At 39.3% G+C, this 26,699-nt stretch overlaps 1 protein-coding gene and 1 pseudogene across 1 annotated transcript in view; one reads left to right on the forward strand and one right to left on the reverse strand.

The window, feature by feature from the left end:
* Positions 1–26,699, forward strand: part of LOC126014220 (ankyrin repeat domain-containing protein 26-like) — a 263,129-nt gene that overhangs the window by 117,505 nt on the left and 118,925 nt on the right. The window lies entirely within an intron of this gene.
* Positions 7,468–14,810, reverse strand: LOC126014222 (ankyrin repeat domain-containing protein 26-like; annotated as a pseudogene).

Here is a 26,699-nt window from a genome sequence, read left to right on the forward strand (position 1 = left end):
ACACCAAAAAAAAAAAATAAATAAATAAAAAAACCCACCACCGGGAGAGTAAGGATCCTGAACAAAGACTAGAGTTGATCCCATGACAGTATACTCCAAGGACGGAGAAACCCCATATCGCATAGGGCAAGTGAATTCCTTTTCGAATGACCCCAATATTTACTGTGCCAGGGCAGAAGGGAAAAAAAAAAAAAGAAAAAAACACAAAACCTTGGACATTTATATATATATGTATATGTATATGTATATATATATTACCTTCATTTATTATTGTTATTATTATTTTTATTTACCTAGCTATTTTGGTCGATTTCTCTGTTTGGATGTGATTATTGAAATCGTTGTCCCCAGATATCCTTATTTATTTATTTATTTATTTATTTATTTACTTTTCTTCTTTTCTCTCTTCCTTTTCTTTCGAGAGGGGCTACGTCAGGTTTCTTATTTCAAGACCAAGGCGTGTTTTTTTTTTTTTGTTTTTTTGTTTTTTGTTGTTTTTGGTTTTTGTTTGTTTTGTTTTATTTTGTTTATCTGTCTTTAGTGGTGCTTATCGATATAGCTGGAGTCCTCACTGGATATTTGACACTTTTTTTGGTACTGGTGGAGTGTTTCACATTCTTTCTCTCACTCATTTCCCAAATCGATGATGAGAACCTCTAGAAGGATTCTGCCCATCTTCGGGGTATTAGACTTTTACCCCCAGTTTATATATTTTCACCTTTTCAGGCAAAACCACGCAACTTGAACTAGCTAGCCCTGCCCCCACTTAGAGGGGGAAATCAGGGAGACATCAAGACCAAACTGATGCAAGACTACTAAGTAGTAGGTTAGATACAGAGGGGACCACATATTCTAGACGCCCTGGGGGAGAGGGAAGAGGAAAAGGGAGGTAGGACAAAAACGGAGGTGTAGGGAGGACAATTTAGGGATGGGAATCCCCCCGGATTTTATGTAAATATATACCTAAAATATTATTGTCAACAATATGTAAGCCACTATGATCAAAATAAAAATTACATTAAAAAAAAAAAAAGAAATCTCAGAAACTAAGGGCACAGTTTTTATTCACAACTAATAGAGTACCCAACCACAAAGTCTTTACTGATTTTCAACTTAATAACTGATGGACATTTCTCAGACATGATGTTTTCAATCCTGATAGCTCTTATTCTTGCTAAAGTATTTGCTATGGGCTACTAATTTTCAATAGGTGTTATAACAATAACCAAAATTAGATAAATGTGATAAAAGATTGAAAATGTATACACTTGCATGAAAAAGCTCAAAAATAGGGGGGGAAAGAATTGCAAAAGAAGAATACTGCAATGCTACTTAAGTTCTTGCAATAAAACTAGCAATACATCCTTCACAAGAGATTATCATCTCACTTCCAATTTCTTCCCCTCAAGAACTATTTGAATTTCTTTGGCATCCAAAGTCTCATAGGTCAATAAAGCTTCAGCTAGATTCTTGTGTTCTTTGGCATGGGTCTTCAAGATATGCTTTGCTCTTTTGTATGAGACTTAAAATAGAAAAACAGGTAAATACAAAGCAAAAAAAATTATGCAAGGAAAAAAATTATAATGGAAAAAGACCTCTACCCTTGAAAACACAGGACATTAAGTTTCTATTTATAAAAGATAAAAGCAGAAGTATCTCTATAGTTATCAAATATAAAATAAGTTTCAGGACCCGGAGAGATAGCACAGCAGCGTTTGCCTTGCAAGCAGTATATCCAGGATCATAGGTGGTTGGTTCGAATCCCAGTGTCCCATATGGTCCCCCGTGCCTGCCAGGAGCTATTTCTGATCAGACAGCCAGGAGTAACCCCTGAGAAACACCGGGTGTGGCCAAAAACCAAAAGCCAAAAAAAAAAGTTTCAAACATTATATTTTTTTGTTTGATTTTTGGATCACACCCGGCAGCGCTAAGGGCCTACTCCTGGCTCTATGCTCAGAAATCGCCCCTGGCAGGCTTGGGGAACCATATGGGATGAAGGGATTCGAACCACCGTCCCTCTGTGTCTAAGGCAAAGACCTTACCACTGTGCTATGTCTCCGGCCCCTCAAACATTATTTTTAAAGCTTTTTGTTTTTTTATTTTGGGGCCACAGCAAGCAATGTTTAGGGTTACTGTTGGCTCTCCACTGAAAATTCACTGCTGGTGGTACTCCTGGGAAATCACACCCTGTTGTCTGCATGCAAAGCAAATACCCTATGCCTATATTATCACTCCAACCCCTTGAAAGCATTTTAAAAGTATGATTTTCAGGGCCAGGAGATAGTGCAATAGATTTGGTACATGATGAACTCAATCCAAGTTCAATCCTTGGAAAGACATGGCCTTCCAAGTACTAACCAGTATAGCACTGGAGGCTATTAGGCATCTCTGTCTCCCAATGAGCCTACAAAATTAAAACCTTTTTCAAGTTCTTTTGTGTTTATAGTCTTCGACCATACCCAGGGGTGTTCAGGGCTCTGGGCTCAGTTTCTTTCCCCTAGCAATACACAGGTGAAAGACACTGTAGTACACTTATGTGTAGTACCAAGAATTCAAACATGGGTCAAGTAGGAAACAAGACAAGGAGACTTAACCTCTGTATTCTCGCTCTGGTCTCTCTAAATGTGAGTGAAGGGGGTAGGGGAGAGACAGGGAGTATTGTTGATAGAATTGTTGTTGTACTTTGTGGTCCATATGTAGTGTCAGAGACTGAGCTGAAGTCCATCACATGCAAAGCAATCACTTAAATGTATACTACTTTTCTATTCCTAAATATTCCTTTTTTTCTTTTTTTTGGTTTTTGGGCCACAACTGCCAGCTCTCAGCGGTTTCAGGGGTTAGTCCTGACTCTGCCCTCAGAATTCGCTCCAGACAGGCTCGGGGACCATCTGGGATGCTGGGAATCAAACCCAGATCCATGCTGGGTTGGCAGCATGCAAGGCAAAGACCCTACCACTGTGAGCTCTCTCTAGCCTCTATTCCTTAATGTTATATTTTTAAGCACAAAGACTAATCAATAAAGCACCTTAAAACTATATATTGTCTTTATATTCTTTTAAATGAGTTCTATAAATAAATTTGTTTCTTAGGTGTTCAGGACCATACAGGGAGTAAATGAGGTATTTATCTTACATGAGGGTGACCTGGGTTTGATCCCTGGCATCTTTATGGTCCCATAAGCACTGCCTGAAGTAATTCCTGAGTACAGAGCCAGGATTGGCCCCAAAAGAAACAAAAACAAGATTTACTAGATGTCCAGATTATTCCCAAATAATAAATAAAACAAAATCATAATGACAACAGTGTCCTGTCTTGCTTTCTTTTTTAGAGGGGAAGGGCAAGAGGGGATGGAATCCAACACCCAGGAGACCACATGAGATACCAAATACCAGTCATTAAAAATTGGGTCAGCTGTGACCAACGAAACCACCCTTATCTCACTTGGACCCTTATAATAAAACTTCTAGATAGCAAAGGACTTTCAGTTACCACCTTGCTAAACATCCAACCACTTAGAAACATTTTGACTAAAACATATCAGAATTCACTTAGGATTCAAGACACAATAGAGATGGGGATCAGGAGGACCAGTCCATGCTAGGACGCTTGCCACAAGTAGTGGAGCAGTGCAGGAAGGGTAGAGAAGAGACCACTGATACAATGGTAATTGGAACTGATCATGCTGGAATTGAACAGAGATAAAGTGATAGGCATAGTACTCATTCATTAACAATAATGCAAATCCCAGTGTTTAAAACGGAAAAGAGAGATGGAGAGGAAGAAAGGGAAGAAGAGGAGAGGGAGAGCTAGCGGGAGAAGGCAGGAGGGAAACTGGGACACTGGTGATGGGAAATGTTCACTGTTCATTTTAAGACTGAAACACAATCAAGAACAACTTTTTGGTGTTTAAAGGGGAAAAATAACAGAATTCACATATGCTAAAGTCATGTGTTTATTTTCTCCATATACTACATATGAAATCATACCATGCTTGCCTTTCTCTGTATGGGTAATTTCTCTAAATATGTTATGCATCGGTTCATTTATGATGCTATAAATTACAGAATTTCAACTATACGTTATTATTAGTTCATAAAATATGCATTCTCTGTCAGTCTCTGAACACTTCGGTCACTTCCCAGTTCCTGATGAATAGAAACAATGCTATAATCTACCTAGAAGTGCTTTTATTTCTTCAAATTAGTGTTTTTGTGTTCTTTTGGTAAAATGAACAGAAGACAGATTGTAAGAAACATTTTTTTACATTTCTGACATGGGAATTTTAATAACATTGATTTCCTGCACTGTTGAATATATATATGAAAAAATATATATAGAGAGAGAGAGTGAAAGAGAGGTTGGTTTTGTGTGTGTGTGTGTGTGTGTGTGTGTGTGTGTGTGTGTGTGTGTGTGTGTACACATCCAGTGGTACTCAGGGATTTCTCCCGGAGGGCATTGGGGAATCATATAGAAGTGCTAGAGATCATACCTGAGTTGGCCCTGTGCAAGCAAAAACCTTTACCTGATGCTCTGTTTCTCCCATCCATATATATATATATATTGTTTATATCCAAAGAACAAAGGCCCCATCATAGAATGTGGGACTAGATTGATATTCAACCAAGTAATTGTGATCCAATATACTCCCCAAATCTAGAGACTACAAAGTTATTCACATAGTGATCACAAGATAGAATGGAGCTTTTGTCTTGGCAAAAAAAGCTTTTGTGAATGGCAATTCACACCTGAAAAATTAGAACCACTAATAACTACACTATCATAGACATTCAACACAGTGGCCTCACTGCTTCATCATATGAGTCAGTGTTTGATGCTACCTCAATTATGTATGGAACTATAAAATTGGAAGAAGTAATGATATTTAGAAAAAATTATTTCAATTTCAAAGATAGTATTTATCTGAAAATGAATATATATTCTTACAATATGCTGAAAAATAAATTTTGTTTTGCTATGGATATCTTCAGGGTCTACTCCTTGCTCTGTGCTCAGGGTCACTCCTGGAAGGACTCAGCAGACCATATGGAGAGTACTGGATCAAAGCCAAGTGGGTTTCTTACAAGGCAAGCACCCGTCACTGTACTAGTGCTCTGCTCCAACAGTGTAAGTTTTAACTAGTTAAAATGGGTTTAAAATGAAATTAGGGAATCAGGAATAGGGCTCACTAAGAAAGTATCTGACTTGTTTGTGTGAAACCCTAGTCTCCATACCTAGGATCTACAAAATAAAACAAAAATGAAAACAAAACGAAAGAAATCTTTTTGGGGTGAATCATACCCCATTGGTGCTCAAGATTTTTCCTGGTTCTGTGCTCAGGTATCACTCATGGCAGAGCTCAGGGAAATATATGGAATGCCAGAGGTTTAATCAGAATTAACTGCAATCAAAGCAAACATCCTATCTGATCTATTATCGCTTTGTCTCCTCAAAAAATCATGATAAAAAAAACCCACACCTGGCAGTGCTAGAGGTTACTCATGGCTCTGCACCAGAAATCCCTCCTGGCAGTCTCTGGGAACCATATGCAATGCCAGGGATCAAACCCGAGTTCATCCCAGGTCAGCAATGCCAACACCCTATCAGCAAGGCTAACACTCAGGCTTCCCTGATGAACTTTTAAAAAACTTACCCTAAACGTAATTTTACTTATGCTATGTTACATTACTAGGGACATAAAATATCATAAAAACAAAAATGTAAGTTTAAAAAAAGATTTCACCGGGGTCGGAAAGATAGCATGGAGGTAATGCATGCCTTGCATGCAGAAGATTGATGGTTCAAATCTCGGCATCCCATATGGTCCCCCGAGCATGCCAAGAAAGATCTCTCAGTGTAGAGCCAAGAGTAACCCCTGAGCGCTGCTGGGTGTGACCCAAAAACAAACACAAATTTTTTTCACATACCTGCAAGTGGGTATTTTCATATTCATCAAGTCTTTATTGATTTTCCTCTGGTGACATAACTAGTGCAGGTAGCAAAGGTATATATGTATACCACTTAGAATGCTGACATAAAAGCAACAGCACAATTAAAACAGAGAATGTCATCGTATTGGGCTTTATTTATGCTCCATCTGTAAGAACTATTCAAATCTATTCCTAAATGGGGTCAGAGACAGCTCAATACGTTAAAGCACTTAGCCATTACACTCTGCCCTGCACCTGTAAGGATGAAGATTCTCCCCCAAAGTCCATGAAGACAAGCCCAAACCCTAGTAAAGTGTACTTTTCCATTCCTAGCTGTACTTTTCTACTCCTAGCTCCCTGAACCCCTGGGCCCTGAATAAGGTTATTGCCTATGTCAAGGACTGCATAAGTACTGTGCAACTGTTAGTATTAAGTCAACAATATCAAGCAGTACCTGAGGAAGATTCCTCAGTATAAACCAAAAACGGGGGGAGTGTGAAGCCTAAGAAGGATAAGCTTGGGGGGGGGAGAGTATGACAAACTATTTTTGTTATGTGCTTTTGCTATGGATGTTAAAAGCAGAACCTGTCCTTGCTGTTTTAAAGATTAACTCCCCATAAACCCTCCCGGGATTGCAATCCCTGTTGAGTGTATATAAGATGCCTTTAATGACAGGAGGTGTTGACCACCACAAGACCTTCAACAAGATGAGTGGCCCAATATTATGACCCAACACATTGGAAAACTTGTGTACCAGATGCTATAAATTCTCCTACTCGTGCTTTGCTGTTTGCATTCCTGCTGAATTTGGAATCTTTGAGGTGGTAAGCTTCCATGAACCCTACTATATGGGGTGCATCTGGGATGTCAATAAGCCCCTCAGTAAAGACCCCAAAGTTCTAAGGATGCAGGTTTATCTTGAAAAGGAACCTGGCCAGGTCCTAGGGAGAATTTGTTAGCCTAGGATGAACCATATTTCGATCCGCTGGCACCCCATACAGTCCCCCAAAGCCAGGAGCAATTTCTGAGCACATAGATAGGAAATCCCTGAGCGTCATTGGATGTGGCTGAAAACCAAAAATAAATTTTTATGAATTTTATGACACTCTAACAAAGTGAATTTAAATGGTGACCACTGCCATTGTAGTAGTTTGTTAAAATTATGACTGTCTTCATCTTGGTCTATATAGAATGATGAATACCAGAAGTAAAAAAGGCTGTAAATTAATACTATTGTAGTATCAATAAGAACCCGGTTATTTGGTGTTGCTGAAACAGCTTGAACTTGGGAAGCTTAAATGCATTCAACTCAGGAGTTCTAGTATTTTGTGATGTCAGGGACTGAATACGGTAGTATATCTGCTTAAAGGTAAAGAAAATGCCAAGAATAGTTGAAATAGTATACATGTTTTTAAAATAGTATACATTTTACATCGTATATAATAGGTGACATTAAAGATCCTTATAGGTCAAAATGTTATATGTGAAATAATTTTAATGTTATGTAAACAGGCCAAAATACAAATTTATAATTTATAGTTTAAATCAGATAATTTTTTTTCAAAATCTCCACATATTCTCGTGATGTTTTCCAAAGTAGATCCTGAGTTTGATTCGATGCTTCAATATATCCTGGAGGAGATCTATAGGATCCTGATTCTAATGGAGCAGCAGCTAAAAAGAGAAAGAATTATATTCTTTACCTAAAATATTTTGTAGCTAACTTAGTTTGAAATAAAAGAGTGGCTAAAGGCACACATAGCACAGCAGGTAGGGTGTTTGCCTTGCATGCAACGGACTTGGATGCAATCTCCCACATCCCTTTCTATATGATCCCCTGAGACCCACCAGGTCTCTTGAGTATCCCCTGTGCATCACTGGGTGTAGCCTCAAAACAATCATAAAAAGCACACAAATAAATTGTACTTTGATCAATGTTAAGAACAATGTCTATATCTTACAATAGTACAAAATACAGTCTTATACTAGAAGTAATTGGCCCCTGACAAACACTGGAATTATCATATTAAGGTGGCACTCAACAATTATCCACAATAAAATTTTAAAAACAGGTAGACAATTCCATACTGTGTCTATCTATCGAGACAGATATTAAACAGTAATGGACTAGAAGGAAAGTACATCTTACACATAATCAACCCAGGTTAGATCCCCAGCACCCTAGATGGTCCCCTAAGTACTGCCAGGAGTAAGTGCTAGGCACACCCAGGTATAGTCTCAAATACCCTACCCCCCCCAAAATGTATATCTACACAAAACAGAAACCAAAGGATCACATGAAAGAAAATTACCAAATTTATGTCAGTTTTACGGCTTTAGGGAGGATATGGTATGTAAGCTGATCCCCTAAAGTCAAGAAAAGAATACACCAGAGAACAGGATAGCATAGGCAAAGAGCTGGAAGTAGAGAGATTCACTGTGGCATTACCAATAGTCAATTCTGGTGAGATGCTGGAGCAAAGAGGCAGAGTAGAGAAAGTTATGAGACAAGGTTATGTATTTTGGAAAAAATTAAACTGATTTGGGCTATGTGTATTTTTATGCCACACTAAGCTGTGCTTAGGGCTCATTCTTGGCTCGTAGTTCCTGGTCACTCCAAATGGGCTCAGAGGATCATAAGGCATGCCAAAGACTGAGCCCGGGAAAGCTGGGTGCAAGGCAAGTGCTTTTCCCACTGTACTATTACTCATGCCCCTGATTTGGATATTTTTTAGTACATACTAAAGATTTTAAAAATTTTAGTGAGGGAAAATTATACCAAAGACAAAGTTAAGGACAGGAATTTAAGTGTCACTTCTGAAGTGATAAACTATTAGAATTTAAATACTACTACTAGATGAGTCTAGTTTGGTTTTTTTTGTTTGAGTAGATTTTTAGGATTCACTTGGCCTTATCAGAAAGACAAGCTGATAAGTATGCAATGGAAGGACAATCCAGTGATAGAAGAAGTAAATAATAGCTAGAAACTAACAGATACACAGACATTTTGAGACATTTTTTAAGATATGGAACATGTGCAGGAATAAGAATATTCTATATTATGAATCTTTTCACTTTTACATATATCCTTGCTAACTATTTTAATGGCTGTCTAGCATCCAACTAATACAAGAGATGCCATTTACAATTTATTTTATTTTAGAAATCAATATCTAAACAACATACCTACTTCCAGTTCTCCATTGATATTTATTTCCAAGTCTTGCTGTATTTGAAATAAAGCACATGTTTATCATGGTTGTAATGATGAATATGATTTAAAATGTGGTCTTTGGTCTGAAATAATAGCAGTAAAACACATAGGGATTTTGCCTCATACATAGTTGAGCTGGGTTCAATCCCCAGCATCCCATGTGGTTCCCTGAGCATTGCAAGGAGTGATCCCTGAGCTGATCCGTGAATGCACTGCCAAGAGTAAGCCCTGAGCTTTCTAGGTATGGCCCCAGAAGCAAAACACAAATAAGTAATAAATAAGGAACAGTATAATGGACAGTAACCCTTTGACAACTGAAGTTTCCTAGCAAGGTAAAGTGGGAGGAAGGAGACAGAGAAAGAACTGAAGGACTATGGAGAAAAAATGAGAATACTATGGTGGTAGATAACACTGTTTCTCCAAAACTGAAACATCAACACCATGACAAGTCATTGCTCCTCAATTTTCTTTTTTAATCGGATTTTCTGTTTTAGGGTTGGGACACCATATGTCTCTGGAGCAGTCCCTGAATGTGCATAAACCACTCCCAGTGACACTTCATCCCAGGGGTGAGGGTCTGCTAACTTGGCCTGGTGATATTGTGCAATACATGCCAGCAGTACCTGGGGATCATGTGGCACTGGGCATCAAACTCAGAGTCTAATAATACACACAGGGTCTCCAGATTCTGATTCTTTTTTTTATGATTTTGGTCTTTGGTTTCTGGTATGGGGCCACAATCAACAATGCTGAAGGCTTACTCCTAGCTCTGCACACAGAAATAACACCTCAGGCTCTGGGAACCATAGGAGATGCCAGGATAGAACACGGATTGGCCAGGATAGAACCCGGCTTGGCCATGTTCAAGGAAGACACCATCTCCATGTGCTATCTCTCTTTGTGTTCTTTGTTTTAGAAATAGATATCTAGAACAATATACCTTTGTATTCTTGGATCACACTGGCCTTTTCTTCCAGCACTTGAAGCTCTTTCCACAACCCAGAATTATTTTTGTTTTCTGGTGGGGCCACCCCCAGTTGACTCTGAGCTCAGGGATCACTGCTGATGGTACTCAAGGAACCACATGCAGTTTTGAGGATGGAAATGGCCCGCAGAATGCGAAGCATGTACCTTCATCTCTTTTCTATATCTCTGACCACTTTTCTTTACTTTTAGCTTAGTGTATATAAGTAAATTTAACATTGAGAATTCCAGCTAATTGAAAATAAGTTTTCTTTAAAATAAAAACAGTGTTTAAATCAGTAATGAATTAATATAAAAGTTTTCTATCTGAAAATTGAGGCCCAAGGCTAAGACAATGAGAACTAACCTGGAACAAGAAAATCTCCATGCTGCCATCTTAAGGCCATGGGTTGGCAGAAGGAAACAGGATGTTTTCTCTTGGAGCCAGATTTCTGGGTAGCTTTGCACTGTTAGTGAGATTTCCCATACAAGGAGGCTCCAGAACTGGCCTGCCAGTCAGGGTACTCAGCACTGTTCTGCTTTGCTATTTCTCCACAAGAAGTTTAGTGCTGATGATCTCGGCAAGCCTCTCATTATCTCTGTGAAGACTGCAAAAAGCAAATACTTAGGCTTCCTTGTTCCTTAAATGATTCCTAAAGTGACCTCTAATTTTTAAGTGGCCAAAGTAGAATGGCCACTTTAGAAGTATTTTCATGCTGTCAGTGTATTGAAAGATGTCTGTAACACACACTGTGTGGGTCCTGAAGGTACATGTTTCTATGAGGATTTCTAATCTACAAGTAATGCAAAGTATGGAAGTTATTATCTAAGTAGATGTTAACATGTAATAGTTGCAGCCTTCTGTACTGAAACCATGTATAGAATCCCTGAGAATACTATTTGACAACGTGCTCAGAAAATCAGTTTATATTTTTTTAAAAAGTTCCTCAAGGACTAAATTTTTAGATATTTACTTTTACACACACATACACAATCCACTGAATATTTCACCATGATCATTGAGGGAAATAACCTCTGGGAGAGAATGCGATAGGAGTGGTATCAGATCTGGCAATCAAATATATACACAATGTGCACAAGCGTTCAGGGGTTGTGTTAGAAAAACTGTATTGTCAAAAAAGACTGTTATTAGTATGTCTCTAAATTAAAGTTTTGTACAAAGAATTCTATAAATAAGGAATTTGGAATCTCATGTAGAGTGCACTTAGAAAACTGGACCTTTACAAATGATAGGAAATCAAAGTTTTCCAAATGTGATTTAAAATTATATGCATAATAGTCGAACTGTGTGTTCTACACATTTAGAAACATAGCTTTGTCTCTGAGCATTTTCTGTATTATTGATGCTTCATGGCATTATGTTGGTTTGAATCATTACAGGCAAGAAAATTTCGTCTCTGGGTGGAGATGACTCGTTATGGAGAGAGGAATTCTTAACAGTGAGCTAGGGCAATAAAAAATTGGGGAAGGTGATGCCTTCCATAATCTTTTTCTTAAGGCTTGCTCTATCTACTCCTGGGGTTTATTGTTCCAAATGAATTTCAGAACTGTTTGGTCCATTTCTTTGAAGAATGTCAAGGGTAAAAGAATTTGCACCACCTCTGGGATGCATTTCTGTTTGATTCAGTGTATAAAAGTCAACAACCCTCATAGCCTGTCTCTCTAGGCAACTGGATGATAGGGCCCTATATTGTTCTCTTCACCCCAGCAGCCATTTAAGTTGTAGGATTGAAGGATTGAAGAAGAGACAGGGACCACCTTGTTCTTTGTGGTGGAGAGTCACAGACCAAATGAGAAGGAACCCCTTGCAGATTTGCTGACTCACTCAACTCCCAAGACGAGGACAGAATGCAGATCATCTGGATGCTTGCTCCTTCTGACTGTGGGGACAGCAAGACAACCAGCAAGAATGGACACCCAATTTGCTTGTGTACTATCTTAGACTCTTACCCAAACTGGATGTAGGGTTTGTGGCTCAAACTGTCATCACAGGGATCCCTCCCTAAATTTTGATTTATGTGATTCGATTGGGGTTTTGACTATGCTCCACAAAATCTCCCTCTACAGAGGTGTAAGTGTTAAGAGAAGAAGTGGGTACCAACTGGGTACCACCTTATGAGTGAGGGTCCTGGGATAGGGAAGTTGCCTTGAAATCAGTCTCATTTTTTACATGTCTAGAAGAGAGAGCCCCCAAATGTGGGGAGAGGTGGCCTTTCTCACTGCAAGTTGTAACAATATGTCAGGGAAGCCACCTGGCAGTAAAAAGGAAAACAGAACTGGAGGCTAAGTCTAGAGATCTCAGGCAGAGTTGGGAGTGCTGTTAACCAGAGCTGTGTCGGTTCAAAAATCAGTAGGGACTTGAAGAGATTTGCCCAGAGTTACTCTATAGTACTGAAGCATCAGATAAGAGAAATAAAGAGGGAGCCAGCAGTTTAGTATGCCTACAGTGCCAGTGTAAACCCACCATTAAGCAGGCATGAAAAGAAAGCCTAGGATCAGAATTACCCAGAAGCTGCCAAAGATCGTTGCTTGTGTATACATCTGAAACACTCTCTGGACTCCTTGAGAGAAATAGCCCTGCAGAACAGGAGTTTGGACCCAAGGTTCTTAAAAACAAGTTGGAATGTGTATGGACCAATGGGGACAGACCGGGGTCATCCTGGACATGCTGCAGCACATGAAGCCCAGTTTGCATGAGGGAAAAGACTGCCTGCCAGTGTGAGCAGTGCTTCATTCTATCACCCTTGATAACTGCTCTGGCTAGGCTACTGTTTATGTTTTTTTTGTGATGCTCTTAATAAGTCCTTGTGTGGGGCCAGCGAGGTGGTGCTAGAGGTAAGGTGTCTGCTTTGCAAGCACTAGCCAAGGACGGACAGAGGTTCGATCCCCCAGCGTCCCATATGTTTCCCCCAAGCCAGGGGCGATTTCTGAGCGCTTAGCCAGGAGTAACCCCTGGGTGTCAAATGGGTGTGGCCCGAAAAACCAAAAAAAAAAAAAAAGTCCTTGTGTAATTAATCTCTTAAGATGCTTGTACTAAGGGCCAAATATGTGCCCATACGCAGGGAGGGGGATAAGGAACTTAAAAGAGAGTTAATGATTTGACTCAGGCCCATAAGAGGAGGAGGAAATGTAGGACCCTGGGTTCTGAACAAGGAGGAAAGCCATTTTTTTTTGAGGAAAGCCATTTTGTAAAGGACCGTACTTTAGGTTTCTTTTACTCAAGCCTATGTTTCTATTAACACTGCTCTAAACTACCTGTCCATACCAGGTAACTTATCAGAAAAGGACATGAGGGAATGATAAGAAGGAACACTAGAAAACAATCATCGTAAAGATCATCAGAAACTAGATCCTTCTCATCCCCTCTCTATTTATACTGGCTTGTAACCTTGGCAGGGGTTATATCCTCTGGGAATTGGGACTGACAGAATCAAGTTTTGCTTTGTTTACAAAATTGTTCATCTTATCAGTGATAAACTAAAGATGATCATCAAAAAGTTCATTTTTATTAAATAGCAAAATGTGCTGGGAGTATAAGTATCTCACCTTTTGGGTTTAAATTGTAATTTTCAGGGCTAACGCAATAGTCCAGCATGTCAGGCACATGCCCTGATCAGAGCTGACCTAGGTTTTGTCCCCAGTATCACATGTGGTCCCCAAAACCACTACGAGTGATTCCTGATTGAAAAGCCAAGAATTACTCAGATGTGGCTCAAAACCCAACTCTAACCCCCCAAATTATAATCTTCCACAGAATAACCATGCTAACATTTCTATATAGAGAAATTATAATAAGCAATAATAATACCACTGTGAAAATTATAAAGATTCAAAAGGTTTTGTTTAAACACAAGTTGACCTATAAGCAAATGTTTAGGGATAAAACTTTTAAAGCACATAAAAACAACAACAATCAAAGCACAGGAGAAAAATAAAGTTTCCGTTTAGGGGCCACACCCAACAGCACTAAGAGGTGACTCCTGGCTCTGAGCTCAAGAACAACTCCTTGTGAGCTCAGAAATCCTTATGGTATTCCAGTATAGAACATGGGAAGACTACATGCAAGGCAAATAAACTATAACACTGGGCATCACTCTGGTCCCATCTAACATTTTAAAGTAAATTTATTTACAGTATCATTTTTAGAAATGAATAATATCGTCTACTTTCATTCTCTACACATATAGACCTGAATCTATAAAAATTAAATGAAAAGATACATTAATTAAAACAAAAATTAAATTAATAATGGGGTTGGAGCAGTGGCACAGAGCGATTAGGATCTGCCTTGCCGGCACTAGCCTAAGTCGGACTGCTATTAAACCCCCAGACGTCCCATATAGTATACCAAGCCAGGAGCAATTTCTGAGTGTATACCCAGGAGTAACCCCTGAGTGTCACCAGGTGTGGCCTCTCCAAAAAAATTAAAATTAATAAAATAATGTTTTGACTTACTTTTCTAGCTTAGTTGCCAAAGATTTTCTAACTTTCATTTCTTCAAGGAAGAGTTGCTTATATTTTTCCTATTCTATTTTATTATACTCCTGAGAAGATGTCATTCTGACGAGTTCATGTTCCAAATTTTTAATTCGTTGTTTGTATTTTTCTAATTTTGTTTTATTCACATCTTCCTGAGAAGTTTTCATTTTCAGTTCAGATTCCAGCTCTTTAATTCCGAGTCCCATTTCCCTTCTTTTTTTTTTTTTTTTTTTTTTTTGGTTTTTGGGCCACACCCGGTGTCGCTCAGGGGTTACTCCTGGCTATGCGCTCAGAAGTTGCTCCTGGCAACTGGGGGACCATATGAGACGCCAGGGGATTGAACCGAGGTCCGTCCTAGGCTAGGGCAGGCAAGGCAGGCACCTTACCTCCAGCGCCACCGCCCAGCCCCCCATTTCCCTTCTCAATGAAGTATTATTATTCTCTCTTCAGTGGTCTAAGCTCTCTTGGCATGCTGCTTGTTCCTAAAGCAAATTAAAGGAATACATTAATTATTAGTTTTGAATCAATAACTCAGAGCAATTTTAAAGGCAACAAAAGCTGAAGGGGCCAGAGATATAGCATAGCAGTAGGGCATTAACCTTGCATGCAGCCAAACAGGCCCTGCCTTTTGATTCCTGGCATCCCATAAGATGCCCCAACCTGGCAGGTGCTATTTCTGAGTGCAGGGCCAGGAGTAATCCCTGAATGTTGCTGGGTGTGGCCCAAAAGCCAATCAATCAAAGTGTAACAAAAAGTCTAAAATTTAAGTTGTCACCAAAGCCATCTGAATTATAAAAATAAAGTTGGATCAGCCTAGTGTTAGTACTCTTATAACCTAATAATTCAAATAGGATTAGTTAAAAGTGATTTAAATAGAAAACTCTAACTTTAACCAAGTAAAGTACTTGATTATCAAGTATGAGATTTAAATCCCATGTTTCCCTTTTCCTCCTAAGAGTTTGTTTTATAGTATTGAACTTAAATATGAAATGATTCTCTAGTGAGAACCATGTTAAAGTTTCAAGTGAGTGTAATAATGAAAACTGAAGTATTTCAGAAACACGCTATCTTCCTTCCAGAAATCCACAAAACTAATGGAAGAGTAGAGGAATGCAATTGGCAGTGAAATGAATTAAAACAATTACAGATCAATAAATGTACCTGTAAAAATAGATTGATTTCTTTTAATTTTTCTACTATATCCTGTCTTGCTCTTTCTTCCATCTCTTGTTTATACTGTTCTACTTCATCGAGTTCTGCCATATTGAGTTCTATATCACTTTTGAGGCTGACTACTTCTTGTTCAACTGCTTTTTATTCATTTGTAGCTCTACATATTTCTTTTTCATCTCTTTCATAGACAATAAATTCTGCTGATTTTGTGCATCCAGATGTTAACATTTTGAAGCTGCACGTCCCAGTTTTACAGTAAGATCATCAATCTACATAAATAAAAAATAGTTTGTTCAGAAAAAGAAAAATGAGAATAGTCAAAACCACAATCCAATTTTGAAATATATTCAGTTCTAAAACATAAACTGACTAGAATCAAGTCTTAGAATTTGGAGCTCGGAATAATTCAGAAAATTAAGAACAAAGATATGGTATAAATAAGTCCCTTACCTTGCATGCAGCTGACAGGGATTCAATTTCTTATACCCCTTCTGGACCCTCATGCTCTGTTAGGAGTGATCTCTGACTCACAAGTCAGCTCTGAGCATTGCTGGGTGTGATCGAAATCAAAGAAAATCCAGAAGAAGTTTAAACTACCAGGAGTCACAAAAATAGCATTTATTGTCATTATCTCTACCACACCACATATGCATGAAAGTTTATCCTCTTATTTTAATAACTTTCCATTCTACATCCATAAAACAAGTTAAAGTAACCACGAAAATATTTTAAAGGGAAAGAGGTGATGCTTTTTGACTGTGTAAGGCCCAGCCAGGTTCAATCCCTAGCACCTCATATTCCTGAAGCATGGAGGTTGGGTCCAGATCCCAGGTAACTGAAAAGGATATATGCATATGTAATATCTCTGCAATGCTATTTGTCATAGCCAACATCAGGAAACAACACAAGTGCCTAACACAGCAGGTGGATAAAGAAGGGATGGTATATTTACTTAAAATGGAATACTACTTAGCTATAAGAAAAGATGAAATCTAGGATTTTTTCCCTACTTTAAGAACCAGAGGTTGTCATAGTAAAGGGAAAAAGTCAGAAGGGAAAAAAGATATGACTTCAGTCATGTTGCTCTGTGAGCCAGAGCAAAAGTATGGTGGGCGGGATTCTTAACTTCAACATTACTGACCCAGTTCTATCCCCCAAAATTCAAATGGTTGCCCAAACTCTGCCAGGAGTAAGACCTGAGCACGACTGGCTGTTCCCCAAACCAACAATTAAATAAAGAAAATAAAGAAAAAGAAACAATGCAAGTGACAATATTCAATGCAAACAAACCCTTAATCACTGAGCATAGATCTCCAAAGGGGTGGGAGGAGTCGGGTAGTACAGCAGGTAAGGTGCTTTCATTACATTCAGCTAATGTGGGTTCAATCTCTTGCATTCTATACAGCTCCCCAGGCCTCACCAGAAAGAATTCCTGAGTATAGAGCCAATAGATATTCCTAGGACTTGTCTGCTGTGGTTCCAAAAATCAAATAAAAACTAACGCGATAGAAATGAAGTGGAAGAGCAGAGTATTATGGACTGGGATGGAGAGATGTTGCCACTTTGGTGATGAACATTATATTCCTAAAACATATAAATGTTTACATTTAATTTTACATCAAAATATTAATAATTTGAGATGTTTTAAAGTTTTTTACATGTTTAAAGTCACTGACTTTGAGGTGGCTTATTATAGTTATAATGAACTAGTACAGACATTGATATTAAAAATGGGTTCCTGGGCCAGAGAGATAGCACAGCGGTAGGGCATTTGCCTTTCATGTCACCAATTTAGGACAGACATTGGTTCAAATCCTGGCATTCCATATTTCCCCCATATGAGCGATTTCTGAGTACAGTGTCAGGAGTAACCTGTGAGTACCTGCCACAGGTGTGAACCAAAAACACACAAACAAAATAAAACATGGGGGCTCCCAACACACTGGGCTAGAGGGATATAGTACAGCAGGTAAGGTACTTGCCTTGCATGTGGCCTCTCTGGACCGGGTTTTGGACTCCTGAGCATCGCCAGGAGTACACTCTTAACTCATAGCCAGGAGGAATCCCTGAGTACTTCTGGGTGTGACCACCACCACCCACCAAATGACTCCCAGCACAAGATAGCCCTGAGCTCTGCACTGTCATAGAAGAACACAGGGAACACCTTCATGGCTACCCTGCAATGTTGACCATGAGTCTTAGAAAAAAGAGGGATGCCAGGACCAGAGAGAAAGCACAAATCTGGAGTAAATATTCAGTAGGCAAAAGCCTTGCGTTCAATCCACAACCATATGACCCTGGAGGAAACCAAAGCAACCATTAGGGAAGAGTTATTCAAAATAAACGGTGTGGGTGGGGAGATATCCACATAAATGCAATATACAATAGGTAATAAACAATTTCTAATTAACAGTGAGCTCCTTGGTATAGGTCTCAAGTTGAATTTTGAGAGGTGGCATTAAAGGCAACAAAAATCTAGCAAGTGCAACTACATCAAATAGAAAGCTGCCATAGTGTAACAAGTCATGAGTTACAATGAAAAGATAACTGTGTGAATGATAGAAAATATTTGTAAGTCATACTAGATTCTTTAAATTTCAATATGTATATATATGACAAAGAGGTCAACTGTAAAATGTGTAAAGAATTTATACAAATTTGGAATGTGGGTGAGGCTTCAGTTTTAGGTCACATCTCATCATACACCAAAGGATACACACAGGAGAGAAGCCCCATGTTTGTGGGGAGTGTGGGCGAGGCTTCAGATATAGGTCAAGTCTCATCAAACACCAGAGGACACATACAGTAGAGAAGCCCAATGTTTGTATGGAATGTGGGCTAGGCTTTAGTCAGAGGTCACATCTTATCACACACCAAAGGATACACACAGGAGGTAAGCCCCATGTTTGTGGGGAGTGTGGGCGAGGCTTCAGTCATAGGTCAAATCTCATGAAACACCAGAGGACACATACAGAAGAGAAGCCCCATGTTTGTGGGTAACGTGGGTGAGGCTTTAGTCCCAGGTCATATCTTATCACACACCAAAGGATACACACAGGAGAGAAGCCCCATGTTTGTCGGGAGTGCGGGCAATATATCAGATATACGTCAGATCTCATCCAACACCAGAGGACACAGAGGAGAAAAGCCCCATGTTTGTGGGGAATTTGGGCGAGACTTCACAGATAGGTCAGGTATCATCACACACAAGGATTCACACAGAAAGAAACCCGATGTTTGAGGGGAGTGAAATGTTCCTTCTCATCACACTCGAGAAGACAAATTGGAGAGATACCTCAGGATTGCAGAGAGTTTCAGAGAGGCTTCAGACTCAATTCCAGAGGTCACACTGGAGAATCCCTATGTTTTGAAGCAAAAATGTCTAAGGAACAGTAACATTTCTGCATCTAAAAAGAACTAATCAGCCAACAGAAGAGTATGACATGTATGAGAAATTGACTTAGGAAAAGTTCTAATATCTTCCTTTATATTTTGCATTATTCACTAATAAACTTTTTTCTGTATATTTCTCATCCATAATACTTCCTTCCCCTGAATGTAGGGGATATGCTCAGACTATCAACAATTGTAAACAAAGAATCTGTCCCTGATTAACTATTTCTGATCAGCATGTTACAGTCTTAATAAATTGATTCCTAGGCTTAGGCAGAATTCTTATGTTTAAGAGGATTTATTTGAGTGAAATATATCTACTGGTAAATAAAACCTTTTGTAACTTTGTGTTTTGCTTTGCAATAAAAAAAAGAATTCATACAAATTAATAGCAAAAACAAACTGAATCCTATCTTTTTTAAGCACAGTGAAGGCTTTATTTGCTGCTGTCAACAGATATTTTTGAGTGAAGGTTCTCATTTCACATTCAGCTGTTGCATATCAGCAACTCACAAACCCGCCTGGATTTCAGGATATGAAAAGAAGAATGGTAAAATGATGAGTCTGAAGATTCACAATCTCAAAAAGAATCCGTTGTTCTTTGAGGGTCCCCACTCAATGGGGTCACTGAAAAATCTAGATTGCCTGACATACTGGTAGCACTTTTTGGGAGTCCAGGCTTAACAGGGTCTCTGCGTTTAAAGGAATTAATTTTATTCTAAGGATGGTGAGGGAGAGAAGGCTTAGGAATAAAGTGATTTTGTCCATACCACATGGTGTTCATGCATAAAGGTAAAGCAATCTCTCCTGAGAACCAAAAAGAAATCTCTAGAAACTAGTAGGGTAATGTTTTTTTCCCTAGCTATGGAGACTTTTGTTAGTGGTTTAGACCTTTTCCCAAAACTACAACAAAGTATTCCATGCGCTAACATAATTCTTAAAAGATAAATTCTGCATTTTTATAAAAATTTGATAATATTTCTAGCTGCGCTCACAGAATTGCACAGTATGAAAAATGCATACAGGGCATGGAGAGATAGCACAGTGGCGTTTGCCTTGCAAGAAGCCGATCCAGGACCTAAGATGGTTGGTTCGAATCCCAGTGTCCATATGGCTCCCGTGCCTGCCAGGAGCTATTTCTGAGCAGACAGCCAGGAATAACCCCTGAGCAAAGCCGGGTGTGGCTCAAAAACAAAAACAAAACAAACAAACAAACAAAAAAAACACAACAAAAATAAACGAAAAATGTACACATTGTCCTGGTGTGCCCAGTACCTCCTGTACCTCTCGGTGCCATTTTTTGGAGCTTCTATTTTTTGAAGTTTTTTCCATCCTTGCCAGCCTCTGCTTCTGTCTCCCCTCTGGGCACCTTTCCTCCTTTGTCATCAGGGGTCATTTTTGGCAAGGTCTCTAGCTTTGGAGGAGCAGGCTTAGTTGATAATGCTGCCGATTTTCTCTGCATCCTCATCTTTCATCCTGGCTTTATCTCCTTTAGCTTTTCTCTCATCCTTTCTTTGGAGGTATGGTGGTAATGTGTGGGATGCAGGTCCTGAACATAGGGATCTTGTCTGGACTTTGATTGGTCCAGTGGCCCAACTGACCCTTCTTTTCTTTCAATTCTCAACTTTTCTTCATGGTGTTTGGGATCTAGAAGTTTTATCAAGATGTTTTGTTTTTTTGACTATGAACAGGGCTTTTTCCTAGCTCTGTGCTCGGGATCATATGTGTTCCTGGGTATTAAATATATGTGCTCCATGTTAAGGCAAAAACTTTACTTCCTGTACTATCTCTCGGGCCCTCATTGGAATTTTAACAAAGGTTTCTTTAAATATATTGAGTTATTGATGCTTTTAAGAATATAGGATTAATACTTGTTGTTTTTGTTTTTTTGGGGGGCATATCGGTGGTGCAAGTGTAACTTCTGGTTAATCAGGAATAATTCCTGGTGGTGCTTGGAATGTTAGGGATTGAACTTGGGTTCACTAAATGCAAGGCCTGATCTGCGGTTCTTTCTCTTCTGCTCCCCAAAATACAGTACATTTTCTCACTTATTTGCTTACCTGTTTGGTTAGAGATTTAAAATGTTCTGAAATATTTTCCTTAAATATTCTTGTTAGTTCCCAAAACTCTGTGCCTCATACTGAGATGATCAGTATGTAATTTAAATATTTGTTTTCTAATTATTATAATATCGTCAAATATAAGTTGTATAGATTCCACTAGCATTTATTAATTCCCTTGTGTTGTAGGTGGCTTTAACTTTGAATATTTAGTACCAATTGGAATTACTTAATACAAAAAATGGAAACAGTTTATACTCCAGTTTGAAAGCAGTCAAGTAGAGCTATATTCTCTTCCATGGAAAAGGGTCAATATTTTTTTATGGAGACAGAAAAAATATTTTAACTCAGTGAGTTGAACAAAAATTACCAGGATTATTCTATCCCTAGAGATTATCATTCAGACTTGAAGGAATGATACAAAGCTTCACAGCCTCTAAGTGATTCATCAATAATGTTCATCACTCATTGTTCTTCAATATTCTTTACTATCTTTATCATTTCTAATCATCCTTCAATATTTCTTATGATTCCTGATTACTCCTTGGATCTCTCCTCACTCCTCATCTCTCCTCATTCTTTGATATGCCTCATCACTCTCATCATTTCATTCTGGGAGGTGGCACTGGAGCCAGCTCAGGGCTCCTGCTTGGGGTTAGGGGCTATTCTCCAGGTTGACCTCATACCCGAGTGGAGACCTCTGGGGAGATTGGGGACAACTGAATGGGGTCATCTACAGGGTGGAGGATGCTCGAGTGGGGTTCCAGATAATCAAGACCCAGACCCTCATGGAAAGGACCAGATAATCAAGGCCCAGAATGAATCTCATGGAATATCATGAGCTATCTGATTGGTCCCACAATTACGCCCGTCATTTACATACAAGAACCATTTGGATGACCTCATAAAGCAGAGAATGTCCAATCTCCAGCTTTAAGGGGAGGAGGCTAACAGAGAGTTGTCACTGTGTAGTATGGCGGTACTAGGAACGTGGTGCTACTCCTTTTATTTAACTGCAGATGTGGTCATTTTCTTCCACTAAAAATTGTGCCAGGTAACCTGTTGTGTAAGTAAACATTTTATGGGATTATTATGTTACTGACCCTGGAAGCAGAATCAGGTGGGGGCATAATGCCAGGTCACACCCTAGGGTAGGGCACAATCACCGATCAGGGTAGGGGCATAAAATGTTTACATACACATCAATAACCCACTTCCTAGTTCTGTGCTCAGAAGGAAGACCTGAGATCATGGCCAAAGCACCTAAGGAGGAGTTATAAGGGGGTTCTCACTGGATAGCAATGTTCAGTTCCAGTCCTTGGGGGACACTTTTCTCTCAGAAAGCTGTCACTTGGACCTTTCCTTCTCAGTCCCACATTCTCCCACTCTGACCATGTGTCTCCATCTCACAGCCCACAGGACTCATGGGCTACCCATGGCACACCTTACTTGTGAGCTCTCTGCCCCGTGGCCATGCCCTGTCCTTCCTGGGCACTTCTGATCTTGGCACAAGGTCTTCATCCCAGCTCCCTTCCCTACTAGGGGGCCCAGTAGGGTAGGGGCGGGGTGCATACCTGCCCCCCCCATGCCCAATTCCTATGAAGAGGTACAGGGGAGGCCAGGAATTCAGGACTCATGTGTGTGGTTATATGTGATTGTGTATCTATGCACAGTTCATGTGTGACTGGATGTATCTATATCCAGTATGTATGTACACGTCTGTGTATTTAGGATTTCATGCCTGGGTAGACTGTGTCTATGTACACATGTGACTGTGTTCTGCACAAGCAAACCTTTGTCTGTGTGTCTCTGGGTGTGTTTGTGTGCACATGCATCTGTGTCATGCACACACATGGGCTGGCCAACACCTGACCTCTAGGTCCTTGGGAGACAGGATCAGAATCTGACCTGTGCTGCTACCAGGTACAAGGTCTGGAGCCAGGTTAGAGTTTGTGGTGCCGGTGTGAATGTGGTGGTGCCTCACCTTGACTCTACTGGAGGGTTCTGAGCTCTTCTTGTTGGCCCTTCACTGCTGGCTCCATGTGGCTGGATCCAATCTCTATCCTGGGCATGCTCCTCCCTGACCACACACCTAGGCTGTGGCCACTTTCCACCTTGCCGGGTAGTCCCACTCCCTGCTCTGCAATGCTTAGCCCAGGCCAGCGTCTCCACTTTCTCCCTCTCCTTCACTATCTCTTTCTTGTCTATCTCATCCCAGTGGCCCAAATACTACAAATAAAAGGGAAAAAATCAACAACAACAAAAACCCGGAAGATGTCTCCCTTCTCCATTTCTTTGTGCCAGGCTTTTCTTGTAATGACCAGCAAGGGGCAGCATGTAGCCCTTTAGCAGTAGACTGAATCCAGCCTGGGCCACCCTGCCCTGCCCTGCCCCTGCCATGCCCCTGCCCTTGGGGGAAAAATACCACAATCAGCTATCCAAAAAATAAATCAGTAACAAGAAGTAAAAAGGATTTACAAAAAAGTGTCCATGGCAAGGTTGCAGATGAATGAAAATTAGGAATACAAATGGAACTCAAGTGGTAGAACTCATAGCCTTGATTCCATCCCAGCACCTTAAGTCCTGTCCACCCACCCATACAACACAACTGTTGTGGCACTGGTGATACCCAACGAGCCAAGTACAAAAACTGTAAGATGAGGACTCAAAACTACTCTATAAAGAAACACTCCAGAACTAATCTTTCTAGAGTGAAATCAATGGATGAGCCTATGAATTGAAGTTAAATTAATACAATATAATAAAGTAAATAGAAGACTGATCAGAGACCCTGTGACTAAGGTTTTGTCAGAAATGGGAATGAAGTGGAAAGCACTGGGGAGATCAAATGTTTTCATGGGAAAAAGGAAACATATTGGATAAAGTTTAGTAAGTCTGCTTCTTCTCAGACCTCAGAGTAAGGAAGGCAATCATTGGCCACAGATTGCTTTAAGAAGTAAAAATTTATCCACAGAAATGCAATTAAGGGCATTCCACCAAAATGACATCTGATGATTATGTAAGTCAAATGACAAAATGTAAGGACCTATACAAAGAAAAGGATTGGTAAGAGTAACATCATTAAAATGGCAATACTACACATAAATATTTAATGCAACTTCCCTAAAGGTACTCATGACATTCTTCAAAGAAGTAGACAAACAGTCCTGAAATTCATTTGGAACAATAAACACACATGAATAGCTAGAGCAATCCTTGGGAAATGTAATATAGGAGGCCTCATTTTTCCCAAGCTTTAAATTGTATTACAAAACTTTAGTCATTAAAACAGCATGGTATTGGAATAAAGATAGACCCTCAGATAACTGGAATAAACTTGAGTATTCATAGAATGTTCCCAGTCATAGTCTATTAACTTTTATAAAGGGACAAGAAATGCAAAATGGAGCAAAGAAAGCCACTTCAACAAGTGGTGTTGGCACAACTGATCAACCACTTGCAAAAATTGTACTCAGATTCTCCATCTAACATGATGCACAAAGGCCAAATCCAAATGGTTTAAAGACATTTATATCAGATCTGAAACTATAAGGTATATAGAACAACACGTAGGAAAAGTACTCATTGACATTAAGAATAAAGGCATTCTTCACAGAGGAAACAGTACTATCCAAACAAGTGAAAGAAGAGATTCCACAGATGGAACTATTTTAAACTGAGAAGCTTCTGCATCTCAAAGTAAATAGAGCCTAAGTTACAAAAGACTCCCACAGAATAGGAGAAACTATTCACCCAATATCCATTAGTTAATGGGATAATATCGAAAATATACAAGGTATTGACAAAACTTAAGAAGAAGAGAAATCTAACCCCCTCAAAATGTGGAGAGAAGAAATAAACAGACATTTCCTCAAAGAAGAAATACACATGCTCAAAAGACACATACAAATGCTCCACTTTACTAAACATCAGAGAGATGCAAATTAAAACAACTACAAAGCACCATCTCATGCCACAGAGACTGGCACACATTACATAAAACAAGAACAATCATTGTTGGTGGGGATGTGGAGAGAAAGGAACTCTCATTCACTGCTGATGGGAATGCTGTCTAGTCCAGCCTTTAGGAAAACAATATGGAGATTCTTCAAAAAACTGGAAATTGAGCTCCCATATAATACAGCTATACCACTCCTAGAGATATACCCTAAGAACACAAAAGCACAATTCAAAAATCCCTTTCTCCCACTGATATTCATAACAGAACTATTTAAAAATAACCAGAATTGGGCTGGAGAGATAGCACAGCGGTTTTTGCCTTGAAAGCAGCCGATCCATGACTTAAGGTGGTTGGTTTGAATCCCAGTGTCCCATATGGTCCCCCGTGCCTGCCAGGAGTTATTTCTGAGCAGACTGCCAGGAGTAAGTCTGAGCACTGCTGGGTGTGACCCAAAAACCAAAATATATATAAAATAAAAGAACCAGACTCTGGAAACCACCAAGATGCCCTTCAACAGATGAATGGTTAAAAAAACTGTTGTAGCAGTTGAGTAAGGAGGATGTAGCATATCTAAACACCCCATTAACTATTGAGGAAATTACAACGGTAATCAAATTTCTTCCCAAAAAGAAAAACCCAGGCCCAGATGGATTTACTAATGAATTCTTTCAAACCTTTCAAGAGGAACTACTACCAATCCTAGCCAGACTCTCTTATGAAATTGAAAAAACAGGAACACTTCAAAAGAGCTTTCATGAAGACAATATCATTTTGATACCAAAATCAGCAGACAGAGATGCTGCCAATAAGGAAAATTACAGACCAGTGTTCCTAATGAACACAGATGCAAAGGTCCTCAACAAAATCCTGGCAAATAGGATTTAATGCCTCATTAAGAAGATCATCCACTACTATCAAGTAGGTTTCATCCCAGGAATGTAAGGATGGTTTAACATCATAAATCTATCAATATAATACACAACATCAACAACAAGAAAAATAAAAATCACTTGATGATATCAATAGACGTAGAGAAAGCATTTGATGTGGTCCAACCCCATTCTTCAACAAAACTCTCAGCAAGATGGGAATGAAAGGAACCTTTCTCAATATAGTTAATGCCATCTTCCACAAGCCAGTGGCAAATATTATCCTCAATGGAGAAAAACTAAAAGCCTTCTCTCTAAATTCTGGTATAAGAAAAGGCTGCCCACTCTTCCCACTCCTCTTCAACATAGTACTGGAAGTACTTGCTATAGCTAATAGGCAAAAAAAAGATACCAAGGGCATTGAGATAGAAAAGGAAGAAGTCAAGCTCTCACTGTTTGCAGACTACATGATACTCCAGTAAGCCTTAAAGACTCTACCAAAAATATTCTAGAAACAATAGATTCATATAGCAATGTGGCAAGCTACAAAATTAACTCACAGAAATCAATGGCCTTTTTTATACACCAATAATGATAAGAAATGGACAATAAGAAAACAACCCCATTCACATTAGTGCC

The sequence above is a fragment of the Suncus etruscus genome, chromosome 7 (genome assembly GCF_024139225.1).
Source record: "Suncus etruscus isolate mSunEtr1 chromosome 7, mSunEtr1.pri.cur, whole genome shotgun sequence".
In the NCBI taxonomy this organism is placed as follows: Eukaryota; Metazoa; Chordata; class Mammalia; order Eulipotyphla; family Soricidae; genus Suncus; species Suncus etruscus.